Source organism: Hemitrygon akajei, chromosome 18 (assembly GCF_048418815.1).
Source record: "Hemitrygon akajei chromosome 18, sHemAka1.3, whole genome shotgun sequence".
In the NCBI taxonomy this organism is placed as follows: domain Eukaryota; kingdom Metazoa; phylum Chordata; class Chondrichthyes; order Myliobatiformes; family Dasyatidae; genus Hemitrygon; species Hemitrygon akajei.
The window spans coordinates 61,756,162-61,772,571 of record NC_133141.1 but is presented as its reverse complement, the minus strand read 5'-3'; positions in this window follow the sequence as shown (position 1 = coordinate 61,772,571).

Here is a 16,410-nt window from a genome sequence, read left to right as displayed (position 1 = left end):
CTACAGGGGTTGTATTGAGAGCATCCTGAGCAGCTGCATCACTGCCTGGTTCGGAAATTGCACCATCTTGGATCGCAAGACCCTGCAGTGGATAGTGAGGTCAGCTGAGAAGATCATCAGGGTCTCTCTTCCCACCATCACGGACATATACCCTACACGCTGCAACCGCAAAGGAAACAGCATTATGAAGGACCCCATGCACCCCTCATACAATCTTTTCTCCCTCCTGCCATCTGGGAAAAGGCTTCGAAGCATTCGGGCTCTCACAACCAGACTATGTAACAGTTTCTTCCCCCAAGTTATCAGACTCCTCAATACCCAGAGCCTGGACTGACACCTTGCCCTACTGTCCTGTTTATTATTTATTGTAATGCCTGCACTGTTTGTGTAGGTCTGTAGTCTAGTGTAGTCTTCTCTGTGTTGTTTTTTTACATAGTTCAGTCTAGTTTTTGTACTGTCTCATGTAACACCATGGTCCTGAAAAACATTGTCTCATTTTTACTATGTACTGTGCCAGCAGTTATGGTCAAAATGACAATAAAAGTGACTTGACTTGACTTGACTTGATTACCCCACACCTCCCTTTTCTACCTCCTACGCAAGATCCACAAACCTGTCTGTTCTGGTAGACCTATTGTTTCTGCTTGTTCCTGCCCCACTGAACTTATATCTGCATACTTCAACTCTGTTTTATCCCCCCAGTGCAGTCTCTTTCTACCTATGTCTGTGATACAACACGTTCCAGATATTTTCAATTACTTCAAGTTCCCTGATCCCGATTGTCTCATTGTCACCATGGATGTTCAGTCCCTATAAACCTCTATTTCCCATTAGGAGGGACTTAAAGCTCTTTGCTTCTTTTTAGAGAACAGACCCAACTTGTTCCTCTCCACCACCACTCTCCTCCATCTGGCAGAACTGGTCCTCACTCTCAATAATTTCTCCTTTGGCTCCTTCCATTTGCTTCAAACCAAAGGTGTAGCCATGAGCACTCAGATGGGTCACATGGCCTTTTTGTTGACTATGTGGAAAGAAAAATATGGAGCCAATGAAGACAATTTCATTTTCACTTTAGTGAGGTGTGCACTTATGACGTGGTGGCGTGATGACGTATACCATTCACATACTTTTGCAAATAACCTATAATGATTTATGTAAACAACAAAGAATGCTTAATCATATAATATATTTAGAATATTAATCAGATATTATTGAAATATTAAATACACAACACCCTGAGCCAAGAGAATGCAGTTTAATGAGTTTATCAAGGTGGCGAGAAAATGGCAGTGCAAGTTACAGAATTGGCAATTGTTGTGAGATGTACCAAGAAACAATGAAAGGCTTTTGTTCGTGTGTAATCTCAGATCAAGTTTATTGTATTGAGTTTATTATCAAATGCATAAGCACTGTACATGTATACCCAGGTGCAAAGAAATACTTGCTTGCAGCAACATCACAAGCACCTATAAGCAGCATTTACAAGAAAAACAAATTAAGTATAAATTAACACATTTCTTGCTAAAAAGAACACAGACCTAGAGAGATTTTGCCATACATAATTACATCGAGGTAGCAAAAAGAAAATGGAATGCAGATTATAAGTGTTGGACTTACAGAGTAAGTGCAGTGCATGGAGACAAATAAGGTGTGAGGGATGAGGTAGTTTGGAAGATCAAAAGTTCTAGTGTTCAGCCCTTTAGTGTATTAGAGATATGGTCACAAGTCTAATAATATTGGGATAGAATCTGTCCTTGAGCCTGGTGGAACATGCTTTCAAGCTTCTGTATTTTTTGCCCAGTCAGAGAGAAGAGAGAATGGCCAGGGTCAGAGCTTTCCTTGATTATGTTGGCTATTTTCCTTAGGAAATGGGAATGAATTACAGACAGAGCCAATGGAGGGCAGGCTGAGTTTCATAAGAGACTGGACTGTGTTCACAACTCTTCAATTTCTTGTGATTTTAGGTGAAGCGGCTACAAGATCAGGCTGTGATGCATCTAGACTGGACTATCTCAGTTTTATTTATTACTTATTTATCTATTGATATTATTGTTTTTCTTTTTTGTATTTGCACAATGTTGTCTTTTGCATATTGTTTGTTTGTCCATCTTTGTCTGAGTAGTTTTTTATTGATGCAAATTCAGTTTCCTTGCATTTACTGTGAATGCTCACAAGAAAATTAGTCACAGGGCTATATGTGGTGACATATATGCATTTCAATAATGAACTTCTTTTATCTATGGTAAATTCTATGTTATCTTTGTAAAAATTATTGAGAGGCATCAGGGACAAGCCGATGGACATCAGAGCTTGGAGTTTGCTTGGGTTTAAGGGTTGTCAGTAAAGGGAGGGAAAAGGAGAACCTGCAGTTTGATAATATATTTCTGTGCTTCAGCATGTCTCCAAGTCTATTACAACAACTGAAATGTTTCTAAGGCCTAATCACTTTTGGCAGATAGAATACACAACAATCAATGTGGGTGCCAAATTGTTATAGCAGTGTGATAGTGATCAGGTAACCTGATAATGTTAAGATTGATGAATCCTAAACAATAGAGTTAACCATGAAATTATCTCTTACGATCTTTTCCATCCATATGAGGATGGAAATCAATGGGCAACTTCTCTAACTAACCTGTGGGGTTCCTTGTATTAAAGAAAATGCATTTGAGTCTGCCAGCCCTCTAAGCTCTGTAATCTTCCTCTGTACACTCTACTCATTGGACTTGCTTGATCCTCTGTATTTTCTCCCCATCAACTGCACTGCTACCATGTTTCTCAACTAAATTAGATTAAACCCTCCCAAGAACTGTGAATAAAACTCCCTGCATGTGCATTGGTCCTCCTATGGGTTAGGTACAACTCGTCCTTCTGGTACAGATCCCATTTACCCCAGTAATCCAAGGACCAAAAGTCCTCTTTCTTGCACCAGTTCTTTGACTGCACATTCCTCTGTCCTCCCCTCCTATTTCTACCCCCACTGGCATGTAGCACATAGAGTAATTTGGGCAGCATGGTAGTGTAGAGGTTAGTGTAAAGCTACTACAGTGCCAGCAACCTAGGTTCAATTCTGCCACTGCCTGTAACGAGTCTGTATGCTCTTCCTGTGGCTGTGTGGATTTTCTCCATGTATTCCAGGTTTCTCCCACATTCCAAGTTATTAAGCATGCTTTGTTGATGCATTCAAAGATTCAAGGTTCAAAGTACATTTAGTATCAAAGAATATATAAATTATACACATTGAGATTTATTTGCTTTCAGGCAGCCAGAAAGCAAGAAATCTGAATAACCCAATAAAAAAAAGAAAGACCATAACAACTGCGCTGAGAAAGAGGAAAAAAAACACTCATAGATAATGCAAACAATAGAAGCAAACAACAGAATTCCGAACCAGACTGATTCTTTAGATCCACGCTCCAGAGTTGCCGGAGCAGGCCCAACCCTCAGTCTCATTTCATCATATTAGCAGGGCAAAAATGCTGTGAAAAGCCCAGTGACAATAGTCGCCAGAGCATTTTACAGCAGGGAGAGGAATGAACATTGTGGGAGAGCCAGTGAAATCAGTCCGACCCTCACCTCAGTCCTGGCACTCAGCTTTCCAGTTTATTTGGGCTGGTGTTTAAATTGTCCAATCACTGTGCCTCGCTCTAGAACCCGGATCCTGGCACAGCAACACAGCAACACAGCCTAAAGCCTTTCTTGATCTCACCAAATCAGCTTGGTGCTTAGAGTGATCCAACCTTGTACCTCACATTGAAACTGTTTTGCATTGATGCCTTTCCAAATCTTTCACTTCAACACCGAAAGTGACACAAGCTCCATCTGCAACCCGTCTTGAACATGTGCTTCAGCTTTGCGATACACCGGCATAGCTCATCCTTCAACTTCATCTCCACTTCCTTCTGAATTGTTTGTGGTGATAGTTGACCACAATTTACTTCAGAAAAGGTGTTATTAGTAATGTTTTTAGTCATATTTCTTGCATTCTGAACTACCAGTGAGCTGTCACACATGTTAAGTAGCACCATCTTAAACCGGAAATTAAACCAAATGATAGCAACACTTGCAGGCTGCCCCCAGCACAGATTCGAACTGTATTGGTCATTGATGCATACAGCACATTTCACTGTATTATGCTTCAATGTTCATATGATAAATAAAGATCATCTTTAAATTATAATTGTAATAATTATAATTTTTATAAAGCTGCAACATATTTTCCTGACTCATGAACTCAATTCCTCAACTAATAAAAACAAACCTTCTCTACCACCCTGTCAAGTTATGTGGCCACTTTCAGAGAGTTATGGATTTGGATCCCTAGAATGCCAATGTGTACTACAATATATTGCTGTTCTGATTCAGATTCATATTTATGTATCACATGTACTTTGAAACATACAGTGAAACATGTCATTTACATTAACAACAAACATTCCTAAGGATGTGCTGGGGGCAGCCCACAAGTGTCGCCACACATTCTGGTGACAACACAACATATCCACAATCCTCAGTACACAACAAAAACACAAGAACACAGCAAAATGGAACACAACAAAAAACAACACCACAGGAAAACAAACCCTTTTCCTCCACACACACAGGCAATCCTCCAGTCTCCTGTCTCCAGCACAATACAGGCCCTTCGGCCCACAAAGTTGTGCTGAACATGTCCATACCTTAGAAATTACTAGGGTTACCCATAGCCTTCTATTTTCCTAAGCTCCATGTACCTATCCAAAAGTGTCTTAAAAGACCCTATCGTATCCATCTCCACCACCGTTGCCGGCAGCCCATTCCACGCACTCACCACTCTGAGTAAAAAACTTATCCCTGGCATCTCCTCTGTATCTACTCCCAAGCACCTTAAACCTGTGCCCTCTTGTGGCAGCCATTTCAGCCCTGGGAAAAAGCCTCTGACTATCCACACGATCAATGCCTCTCATCATCTTATACTTCTCTATCAGGTCACCTCTCATCCTCGGTAACTCCAAGGAGAAAAGGCCAAGTTCACTCAACCTAAGGCATACTCCCCAAACCTGGGGAGTAAATTTCCTCTGTACCCTTTTTATAGTTTCCACTTCCTTCCTGTAGTGAGACAACCAGAATTGAGCACAGAACTCCAAGTGGGGTCTGACCAGGGTCCTATATAGCTGCAACATTACCTTTCGGCTCCTAAATTCAATTCCACCATTGATGAAGGCCAACACACCATATACCTTGACTTATCTGTTCTGGGACCTCTACTTCTTGTGATTTTTATTAACGACCTGGATGTGGGGGATAGAAGGGTGGGTTGGCAAGTTTGCAGACAACACAAAGGTTGGTGGTGTTGTAGATAGTGTAGAGGATTGTCGAAGATTGCAGAGAGACATTGATAGGACGCAGAAGTGAGCTGAGAAGTGGCAGATGGAGTTCAACCCATAGAAGTGTGAGGTGGTACATTTTGGAAGGACAAACTCCAAGGCAGAGTACAAAGTAAATGGCAGGATACTTGGCAGTATGGAGGAGCAGAGGGATCTGGGGGTACATGTCCACAGATCCCTGAAAGTTGCCTCACAGGTAGATAGGGTAGTTAAGAAAGCTTATGGGATGTTAGCTTTCATAAGTCAAGGGATAGAGTTTAAGAGACGCGATGTAGTGATGCAGCTCTATAAAACTCTAGTTAGGCCACACTTGGAGTACTGTGTACAGTTCTGGTCGCCTCAGTATAGGAAGGATGTGGAAGCATTGGAAAGGGTACAGAGGAGATTTACCAGGATGCTGCCTGGTTTAGAGAGTTTGGATTATGATCAAAGATTAAGGGAGCTAGGGCTTTACTCTTTGGAGAGAAGGAGGATGAGAGGAGACATGATAGAGGTGTACAAGATATTAAGAGGAATAGACAGAGTGGACAGCCAGCGCCTCTTCCCCAGGGCACCACTGCTCAGTACAAGAGGACATGGCTTTAAGGTAAGGGGAGGGAAGTTCAAGGGGGATATTAGAAGAAGGTTTTTCACTCAGAGAGTGGTTGGTGCGTGGAATGCACTGCCTGAGTCAGTGGTGGAGGCAGATACACTAGAGAAGTTTAAGAGACTACTAGACAGGTATACGGAGGAATTTAAGGGTTTTATGGGAGGCAGGGTTTGAGGGTCGGCACAACATTGTTGGCCCAAGGGCCTATAATGTGCTGTACTATTCTATGTTCTATGTTCTATTATGTTTTGACTTCTGGACTTCTGATCAATTTTCAGGCTTCAATCTTTGGTATCATCTCCCAGGCTAGCTAATAGCAGGACACCAAACCATGTACTTGCTTCTGCCTCCCACTCATATCTTATCCCAGAAACCATCGACCTGGGACAGCCCAACATCCACAGATCTCCTTCGTCACTTATCACCCTTCACCTGTCCATATTGGTGCTCCCCTCCCCCATCAATGTGTTCTGTGCCGGATCCAAGAGATCCCTGCTATTGGTATAAGGGATGCAATAGACCATTCTGTGATCTCACTCTTGGCCACAGAAGGGGATTTTGTGGCCTTCTGAATTTAAGGAGAGAAACTGTAAAGGTACCCCGATGACATGTGTCACCCCTTCAGGAGAAAAGGTGCAAGCAAGGTAGCTTAACAAGAGGCAACAACTTCAGAACAGAGAATTACAGAAATATATACCAACAGAGTAGGAAGTGAAATTGATAAGTAAGGATAACTTAAAAACAATTCCAACAAAACAAGAATTCCATATAATTGTAATAAAATTGAAAGAGCAATGTAGAAATAAAGAACCTGAACTCAGGTGGGAATTAATTAGAACAGTGTTGTCGAGTTAACGCTCTCCCTGAAGGTTTAAAATCAGTGACCTAAAGCTATTTCTTCTCATTGAAGGGAGCCACATATAAATAGGATTATTAGTGCGTGTTTCACTGGTTGAAGAATGAGCACAGATCCCGGTGGAATTCACAAAGGAAATGAGAATTATAATTCATCATTAGGAGCATGATAATTCAATCCTATTGATAGGAATTGGCTGGCATATGAGGTATGAAGAACCTCTGTGTCCAGAGTATCTTTGGATCTAGTTAATTAAGCCCAGTTGCTAAGTGTAAGAACTAGCACTGCAGTTACCTCTCTGTGTTTGAGCGAATCTACTTCAGTAGAAAATACACCAGGACACCTGCTGTAACTATGGCAACACTAAAAGGTGCTAACTTTATCCTAACATTTCCGATTAAAATATCTGATGTTCAATACCATTCGAAAAGATTGAAAGATTGGCCAGAGATCTGGATAAAGATGAAACAGAGCTATTTTAGAATTCAAGTCATTCCATCTTAACCCCTTCTAGGAGTGGTGGTAGAGGCAGACGTGCAATTAGGGACATTAGGCACACGGATGATAGAAAAATTCAAAGATTCAAAGTGCATTTATTATCAAAATATGTATACAGCTTACAACCCTGAGGTTCGTCTTCCTGAAGACAGCCACAAAACAATGGAGCACCATAGAACCCCTTCAAAGAAAGCATCAAACACTTAACACACAAAAAGTAGAATAAATCATGCAAATGCAAAAAAACAGTGAATAACACAGAGTATTGAACATCAAACAACAAAGCCTTGAATCAGTCCAGGAATGTTCAATTTAGTTCAGTTCAGTTCCATTTAGCACTGTGTCATTTATTGACTGCAGCCAGCAGAACCAGTCTGCCCCAATCAAAATCACGCAAAATAGCAATAAAAAAGAGTAACCAGAAACCAGAAACACACATAACATGAACTGTAGAACCACTAAATGAGTTCAATCCACAAAATGCAACAATAAAACCTGGCCCAAGACCCAAAAGCAGCAAGCAAGCAGGTGAGGCAGATGGATCAAAAGCAGGCATACAGTACTGGACACCCGCTCACCTTCCACTCTCATTCTCATTGATTTCAATCTTGCTTAATGCTTTAATTGGTGAGATAGGCAAGAAATGGAGTCGATCATGGGCTCATGCCCCATCACTCAGCTTTTTGGCCTCCAGGCTGCACACTTCACTCTAAACCTCACCAAACTCCCTTGGAGAGAGCAAAGCACCAGATCACTCAATCAGCCGCAAAACACACCATCAAAATGCATATCACAGGTTCTAATTGCACACAACTTAGTAGTAGATTCGTATCTGAAGAAGAAAAAGTAAAAGGAGTAGTTTCATGAACTGTCTGAAGGACATCACTGTTGGTCGCATTGTTCCTGGCACCATCTTGTCAGAAAAGTGGAAGGCTATGTAAGAGGAAAGAGGTCGATTGATCTTAGAGTAGGCTAAAAGGTCGGCACAACATCATGGGTTGATGAGCCTATACTGTGCTGTAATGTTCAATGTTCCATGTTATCACTTCAGTGGAGTTAAGTTCTATTTAGAGCAGGTGTAAGTGGGCTCGTTTTCCACTAGGGTTGGAAAGCGTGGACAACTAGCCAGGCTCCCTGCCAACTGGCATTGTGCTACAAAGGTCTGACCTGCACTTTCTGAGTGAGGGTAGTAGTGAATGAGAAGTGACATCTCCCTTGGTCAAATACCCACTGGTCAAGCACACATAGGTCAAGCACAGCCACCTCGTGGAGGGAACCCAAGATCTTCAGTCTGGTAGAACTGTACAGTATTCAGGATAAGGTGCAAGAGAAGGGAAAATAGAGTCAAGTAAAAGAAAGGAGGCAAGGTAAAAAGAACAAAAATAAAATGAACTATCCAAATCCAAAACAAAAACTGATCTGAACCTCCTGCTCTTTGTGATTTTTATGAATGACTTGGATGAGAACATGAAAGAGTTGGTTAGTAAGTTTGTAGATGACATGAAGGTTGGTGGTATTGTGTATTGTGTAGAAGGTTATCATAGATGTAGAGCTGGGCTGAGAAGTGGCAGAGATGGAAGTGTACAAGATGATAAGAGGTGTAACCCCCCGGGTCGCCTCAGGCTTGCTCAGCTCGTTCTCATCTCGGGGGAGCAGCCTTCGGCCCCACCAAACTGGGTAATCAGCTGGTGTGGATGCTGTGTGATGTCCCTGCCTCGCCCAAAAACAGACAGTACACCATATGCGATTAAATGAGTACAATTTATAAAGGTTACTATAACTAAGTGATTAATAACGATACAGTATATATGAAGGAAAAAAATAAAGAAAAGGCGCCAAACTTATCAAAGTCCAAACCACTTCGTGCACAACCGTTGGAGCTCAATTACTGAAGTCTTCTGGCCACCATTCGATCCCCTCCGAACTCCTCGACTCGCAGCTTAGGACCATCTGAAGTGGTCAACCAAGCACATCTATCTTTGTCTCCTCTCCTCGGGGTACCTCCTGACCTCGGACCCCCACTTGGGGTCCGTTCCTCGCCCAGTTTACAGCATCGCGTCCTCTCTCTCTCAACCCCTCGCACCGATCTCCCCAAAAGCCCACCAACAATAGCTTACAGACTCAGAAGAAAGAACAACATTAATCCCAATTGGTTTACAAAGGAATACAATTCTCGTTATCAGTAAATTTTAACCCAAACAAGCTTCCAGCACTCTCTCGCAACAAAGAAGCATTCCTACTTTTAACAAAACAAAGAAGCCATTTTGATTACATACACAGTAACAAAGAAAAAGAAGAAATCCCCTTTACAGAGGCATAGATCAAGCTTTTTTCTCTCCAGTCCTGCCGTACGATTCTGGCCCAAAACGTCGACTGTACTTCTGTCCATTGATGCTGCCTGGCTTGCGGAGTTCCTCCAGCATTTTGATGGTGAAGCACTCCTTGATTCAACTCTAGGACCAGATGGCACAGTCTCAGAATAAAAAGATGAGGACAGAGATGAGGGTGAATTTAGAACAGAGATGAGGGTGAATTTCTTTAGCTAGAGGGTGGTGAATCTGTGGAATTCACTGCCACATGTGGCTGTGGCAGCTAAGTCATTGGACATATTTAAAGTGGAGATTGATAGGTTCTTGATAGGACAAGGCAGGAGAATGGAAGCATAGAACCATAGAACATTACAGCACAGTACAGGCCCTTCAGCCCTCTATGTTGTGCCAACCCATATAATCCTTAAAAAAGAGTACTAAACCCACACTAACCCATAACCCTCTATTTTTCTTTCATCCATGTGCCTGTCCAAGAGGCTCTTAAATGCCCCTAATGTTTTAGCCTCCACCACCATCCCTGGTAAGTCATTTCAGGCACTCACAACCCTCTGTGTAAAAGACTTACCCCTGATGTCTCCCCTAAACTTCCCTCCCTTCAGTTTGTACATATGCCCTCTGGTGTTTGCTATTGGTGCCCTGGGAAACAGAGACTGTCTGTCCACCCTATCTATACCTCTCATAATCTTGTAGACCTCTATCAAGTCCCCTCTCATTCTTCTATGCTCCAAAAAGTTCCAGCTCTGCTAACCTTGCTTCATATGACTTATTCTCCAAACCAGGCAACATCCTGGTAAATCTCCTCTGCACCCTCTCCATAGCTTCCACATCCTTCCTATAATGAGGTGACCAGAATTGAACACAATACTCTAAGTGCGGTCTCACCAGAGATTTGTAGAGTTGCAACATGACCTCTCTACTCTTGAATTCAATCCCCCTGTTAATGAAGCCTAACATCCCATAGGGCTTCTTAACTACCCTATCAACCTGCACAGTGACCTTGAGGGATATATGGATTTGAACCCTAAGGTCCCTTTGTTCATCCCACACTCTTAAGTAACTGACCATTAATCCTGTACTCAGTCATCTGGTTTGTCCTTACAAAATGCATCACCTCACATTTATCCAGATTGAACTCCATCTGTCATTTTTCTGTCCAACTCTGCAGCCTGTCTATATCCTCTTGAAACCTTCGACATCCTGCAGCTCCATCCACAACTCCTCCAATCTTCATGTCATCCGCAAACTTACTCACCCATCCTTCCACCTCTACAACCAGGTCATTTATAAAAATCACAAACAGCAGGGGTCCCAAGACAGATCCCTGCGGCACTCCACTAGTCACCGACCTCCAGGCAGAATACTTTACTTCCATAACTACCCTCTGCTTTCTTCCTTTAAGCCAATTTTTTTTATCCAAACAGCCAAGGTTTCACTTATCCCATGTCTCATGACTTTCTGGATGAGTCTCTCGTGAGGGACCTTGTCAAATGCCTTGCTAAAGTCCATGTAGACCACATCCACTGCCCTACCCTCATCAATTTCTTTAGTTACCTCTTCAACAAACTCAGTCAGGCTCGTGAGGCACGATCTTCCCTTCACAAAGCCATGTTGACTATCCATGAGTAGACAGTACTTCTCCAAATGCTTGTAAATCCTTTCCAGTAGTTTGCAGACCACCAACATAAGACTCCGGTCTATAGTTCCCAGGTTTCTCCCTATTACCTTTTTTAAACAAGGGAATTACATTTGACATTCTCCAGTCCCCTGGCACTTCTCCTGTCGCCAAAGAGGATTCAAAGATTATAGCTAATGCTCCAGCGATCTCTTCTCTCAATTCCCACAACAACCTGGGGCGTATCATATCCGGCCCTGGGGATTTATCAATCTTGATGTTTTTAAGAAGATCCAACACTTCTTCTTCCATAATCTCCACATTGTCCAGCACACAGGCCTGCTCTATTTTGACCTCACCCTGATCAAGATCCTTTTCACTTGTGAATACTGAAGCAAAGTATTCATCTAGGACCTCCCCAACCTCCTCCGCCTCCAGGCACATGTTGCCCTTGTTATCCTTTAGCGGTCCCACCTTCGTTCTCGTCATCCTCCTGTTCTTCACATACACATAGAACGCCTTGGGGTTCTCCTTAATCCTACATACCAAGGCCTTCTCATGCCCCCTTTGAGCTCTCCGAAGTCCTTTCTTTAGCTCATTCCTGGCTACCCTATATTTCTCATGAGCCCCTCCTACTTCCTGCTTCTTATATCTAACATATGCTTCCTTTTTCCTCTTGACGAGTTGCCTCACATGTTTCGTCAGACACGGTTCCCTTTTCCTACCATTTTTTCCTTGCCTCGGTGGGACAAACCTATCCTGAACCTAGCTCAAGTGGTCCCTAAACTTCTCCCACATTACTTCTGTGCTTTCCCCTTTGAACATCTGTTTCCAATTTACTCTCGCTAGTTCCTGCTTCATCCCTTCTAAGTTAGCCCTTCCCCAGTTAAGCACTTTACCATTTCATCTGATTTTATCCTTTTCCATAGCTATGCTGAAGCTAAGGGAGTTGTGGTCACTCTCACCAAAATGCTCCCCCACCAAGAGGTCTGCCACCTGACCAGGTTCATTACCCAGAACTAGATCCAGTATAGCCTCTCCTCTCATCAGCCAGTCCACATACTGTGTCAGGAATCCTTCTTGAACACACCTGACAAATTCAGCCCCATCTATAACCCTTGCATTCAGGAGTTGCCAGTCAAAATGAGGGAAGTGGAAATCAGCCATAACTACTACCCTGCATTTCCTGCACCATTCTAAAATCTGCCTGCTTATCTGCTCCTCGGTGTCCCGAGGGCTATTTGGAGGCCTATAGACTACTCCCAGCACAGTGATTGATCCCTTTCTATTTGTGATTTCCACCCAGACTGACTCCGTGGACACTCCTTCTGCAGCGTCCTCTCTTTCTATAGCCGTGATACTATCCCTGACCAGCAATGCCACTCCCCTGCCCCCCTTTTCTACCTCCCATCCTATTCCTTTTAAAATACCTGAACCCTGGGACCTGCATCATCTAATCCTGCCCTTCCTCCAATCAAGTTTCAGTAACGGTCACAACACCATAGTTCCACGTACTAATCCATGCTCTAAGTTCATCCTCCTTGTTCCTAACCCTCCTAGCATTGAAGTAGACACATTTCAACCCCTTTAACTGGCTATAATTATGTTTCGTCCCCTGCCTGTCCTTCCTCATCAACTCGGAACTCTTAGTACTATGGACATGTGGTCGATGTTTAAGGATCTTTTGCAGGATGTTAGGAATAAATTTGTCCCGGTGAGGAAGATAAAGAATGGTAGGATGAAGGAAACATGGGTGACAAGTGAAGTGGAAAATCTAGTCAGGTGGAAGAAGGCAGCATACACGAGGTTTCGGAAGCAAGGATCAGATGGGTCTATTGAGGAATATAGGGTAGCAAGAAAGGAGCTTAAGAAGGGGCTGAGAAGAGCAAAAAGGGGGCATGAGAATGCCTTGGCAAGTAGGGTAAAGGAAAACCCCAAAGCATTCTTCAATTATGTGAAGAACAAAAGGATGACAGGAGTAAAGGTAGGACCGATTAGAGATAAAAGTGGGAAGATATGCCTGGACGCTGTGGAAGTGAGCGAGGTCCTCAATGAATACTTCTTTTCGGTATTCACCAATGAGAGGGAACTTGATGACGGTGAGGACAATATGAGTGAGGTTGATGTTCCAGAGCATGTTGATATTAAGGGAGAGGAGGTGTTGGAGTTGTTAAAATACATTAGGACGGATAAGTCCCCGGGGCCTGATGGAATATTCCCCAGGCTGCTCCACAAGGCGAGGGAAGAGATTGCTGAGCCTCTGGCTAGGATCTTTATGTCCTCGTTGTCCACAGGAATGGTACCAGAGGATTGGAGGGAGGTGAATGTTGTCCCCTTGTTCAAAAATGGTAGTAGGGATAGCCCAGGTAATTACAGAACAGTGAGCCTTACGTCTGTGGTGGGAAAGCTGTTGGAAAAGATTCTTAGAGATAGGATCTATGGGCATTTAGAGAATCATGGTCTGATCAGGGACAGTCAGCATGGCTTTGTGAAGGGCAGATCATGCCTAACAAGCCTGATAGAGTTCTTAGAGGAGGTGACCAGGCATATCGTTGAGGGTAGTGCAGTGGATGTGATCTACATGGATTTTAGTAAGGCATTTGACAAGGTTCCACATGGTAGGCTTATTCAGAAAGTCAGAAGGCATGGGATCCAGGGAAGTTTGGCCAGGTGGATTCAGAATTGGCTTGCCTGCAGAAGGCAGAGGGTTGTGGTGGAGGGAGTTCATTTAGATTGGAGGGTTGTGACTAGGATCCACAAGGATCTGTTCTGGGACCTCTACTTTTCGTGATTTTTATTAACAACCTGGATGTGGGGGTAGAAGGGTGGGTTGGCAAGTTTGCAGACAACACAAAGGTTGGTGGTGTTGTAGATAGTTTAGAGGATTGTCGAAGATCGCAGAGAGACATTAATAGGATGCAGAAGTGGGCTGAGCAGTGGCAGATGGAGTTCAACCTGGAGAAGTGTAAGGTGGTACACTTTGGAAGGACAAACTCCAAGGCAGGATACTTGGTAATGTGGAGGAACAGAGGGATCTGGGGGTACATGTCCACAGATCCCTGAAAGTTGCCGCACAGGTAGATAGGGTAGTTAAGAAAGCTTATGGGGTGTTAGCTTTCATAAGTTGAGGGATAGGGTTTAAGAGACGCGATGTAATGATGCAGCTCTATAAAACTCTAGTTAGGCCACACTTGGAGTATTGTGTACAGTTCTGGTCACCTCACTATAGGAAGGATGTGGAAGCATTGGAGAGGGTACAGAGGAGATTTACCAGGATGCTGCCTGGTTTAGGGAGTGTGTATTATGATCAGAGATTAAGGGAGCTAGGGCTTTACTCTTTGGAGAGAAGGAGGATGAGAGGAGACGTGACAGAGTTGTACAAGATATTAAGAGGAATAGACAGAGTGGACAGCCAGTGCCTCTTCCCCAGGGCACCACTCCTCAGTACAAGAGGACATGGCTTTAAGTTAAGGGGAGGAAAGTTCAATGGGGATATTAGAGGAAGGTTTTTCACTCAGAGAGTGGTTGATGCGTGGAATGCACTGTGGAGGCAGACACACAAATGAAGTTTAAGAGACTACTAGACAGGTATGTGGAGGAATTTAAGGTGGGGGGTTATATGGGAGGCAGGGTTTGAGGGTCAGCACAACATTGTGGGCCAAAGGGCCTGTAATGTGCTGTACTATTCTATGTTCTATGTTCTATGTTAGCATTATGCTGTTGTCCTTATACCTTATCCCTTGCACTCACATTCTGATTCCCACCTCACTGGCAAACTAGTTTAAATCGTCCTCAACAGCTCTATTAAACCAGCCTGCCAGGATATTGGTCCCCCTGGGATTCAAGTGCAACCCGTCCTTTTTGTACAGGTCACACCCGCCCCAAAAGTGGTCCCAATGATCCAGAAATCTGAATCCCTGCCCCCTGCTCCATTCCCTCAGCCACGCATTTATCCTCCACCTCATTCTATTTCTATTCTCACTGTCGCATGGCACAGGCAGTAATCCCGAGATTACTACCTTTGAGGTCCTGCTTTTCAACAACTTTCCTAACTCCCTGTAGTCTTCTTTCAGGACCTCTTCCCTTTTCCTTCCTATGTCATTGGTACCAATATGTAACACAACCTCTGGCTGTTCTCCCTCCCACCACAGGATATCTTGGACGCAATCTGAAACATCCCGGACCCTGGCACCTGGGAGGCAAACTACCATCAGAGTTTCTTTCCTGCGTCCACAGAATCACCTGTCTGACCCCCTGACTATAGAGTCCCCTATCACTACTGCCTTCCTCTTCCTTTCCCTACCCTTCTGAGCCACAGGGCCAGACTCTGTGCCAGAGGCACGGCCACTGTCGCTCCCCCCAGGTAGGCTGTCCCCCCCAACAGTACTCAAACAGGAGTACTTATTGTCAAGGGGTACAGCCACAGGGGTACTCTCTAGTACCTGACTCTTCCCCTTCCCTCTCCTGACTTTGACCCATTTCTCTGTCCCCCATCGCCCTGGAGTGACCACCTGCCTGTAACTCCTCTCTATCACCTCCTCACTCTCCCTGACCAGACAAAGGTCATCGAGCAGCATCTCCAGTTCCCTAATATGGTCCCTTAGGAGTCGCATCTCGTTGCACCGGGTGCAGATGTGGCCGTTCGGGACGCCAGGAGACTCCAGGACCTCCCACATCTGACTCTGACCACAGAAAACTGGCCTCACACACATGCTACTTCGTTTTGCAATCAACAACTGCCTCGCCTCGTCCCACTACCGCCGAAGCCTGTTGAGTCAAAGCCCTTTCACTCTGCTTCCCGCTGGATATGGCTGTCTTCTTTTTAAACTGTTTGCACTCAACTGGCTGACATCACGCGCCTGCGCAGTCTGGCCTCTCTCTTCCACCGAGAACACAAAATGTCTTCCCGCTGGAAATCCTTAGGTGCTCTCCCGCTGTCTTCTTGTTCCAAATCAGAGTGGAGTTGAGGGAGAGAATGGCGGAGTAGACACAAGGGGCTGAATGGCTTAATTCTGCTCCGATGTTTTATGGTCTTATGGACTCAAGTATGTTAGTCTGGACAACCAGGCTCAATTCTCTGGGGTGGTACATAACCCTGCAAAACTAACAGCTATCCTGTGAGTCCTGTGCAACTGGAGAGGCCTCAAACTGGACAAACT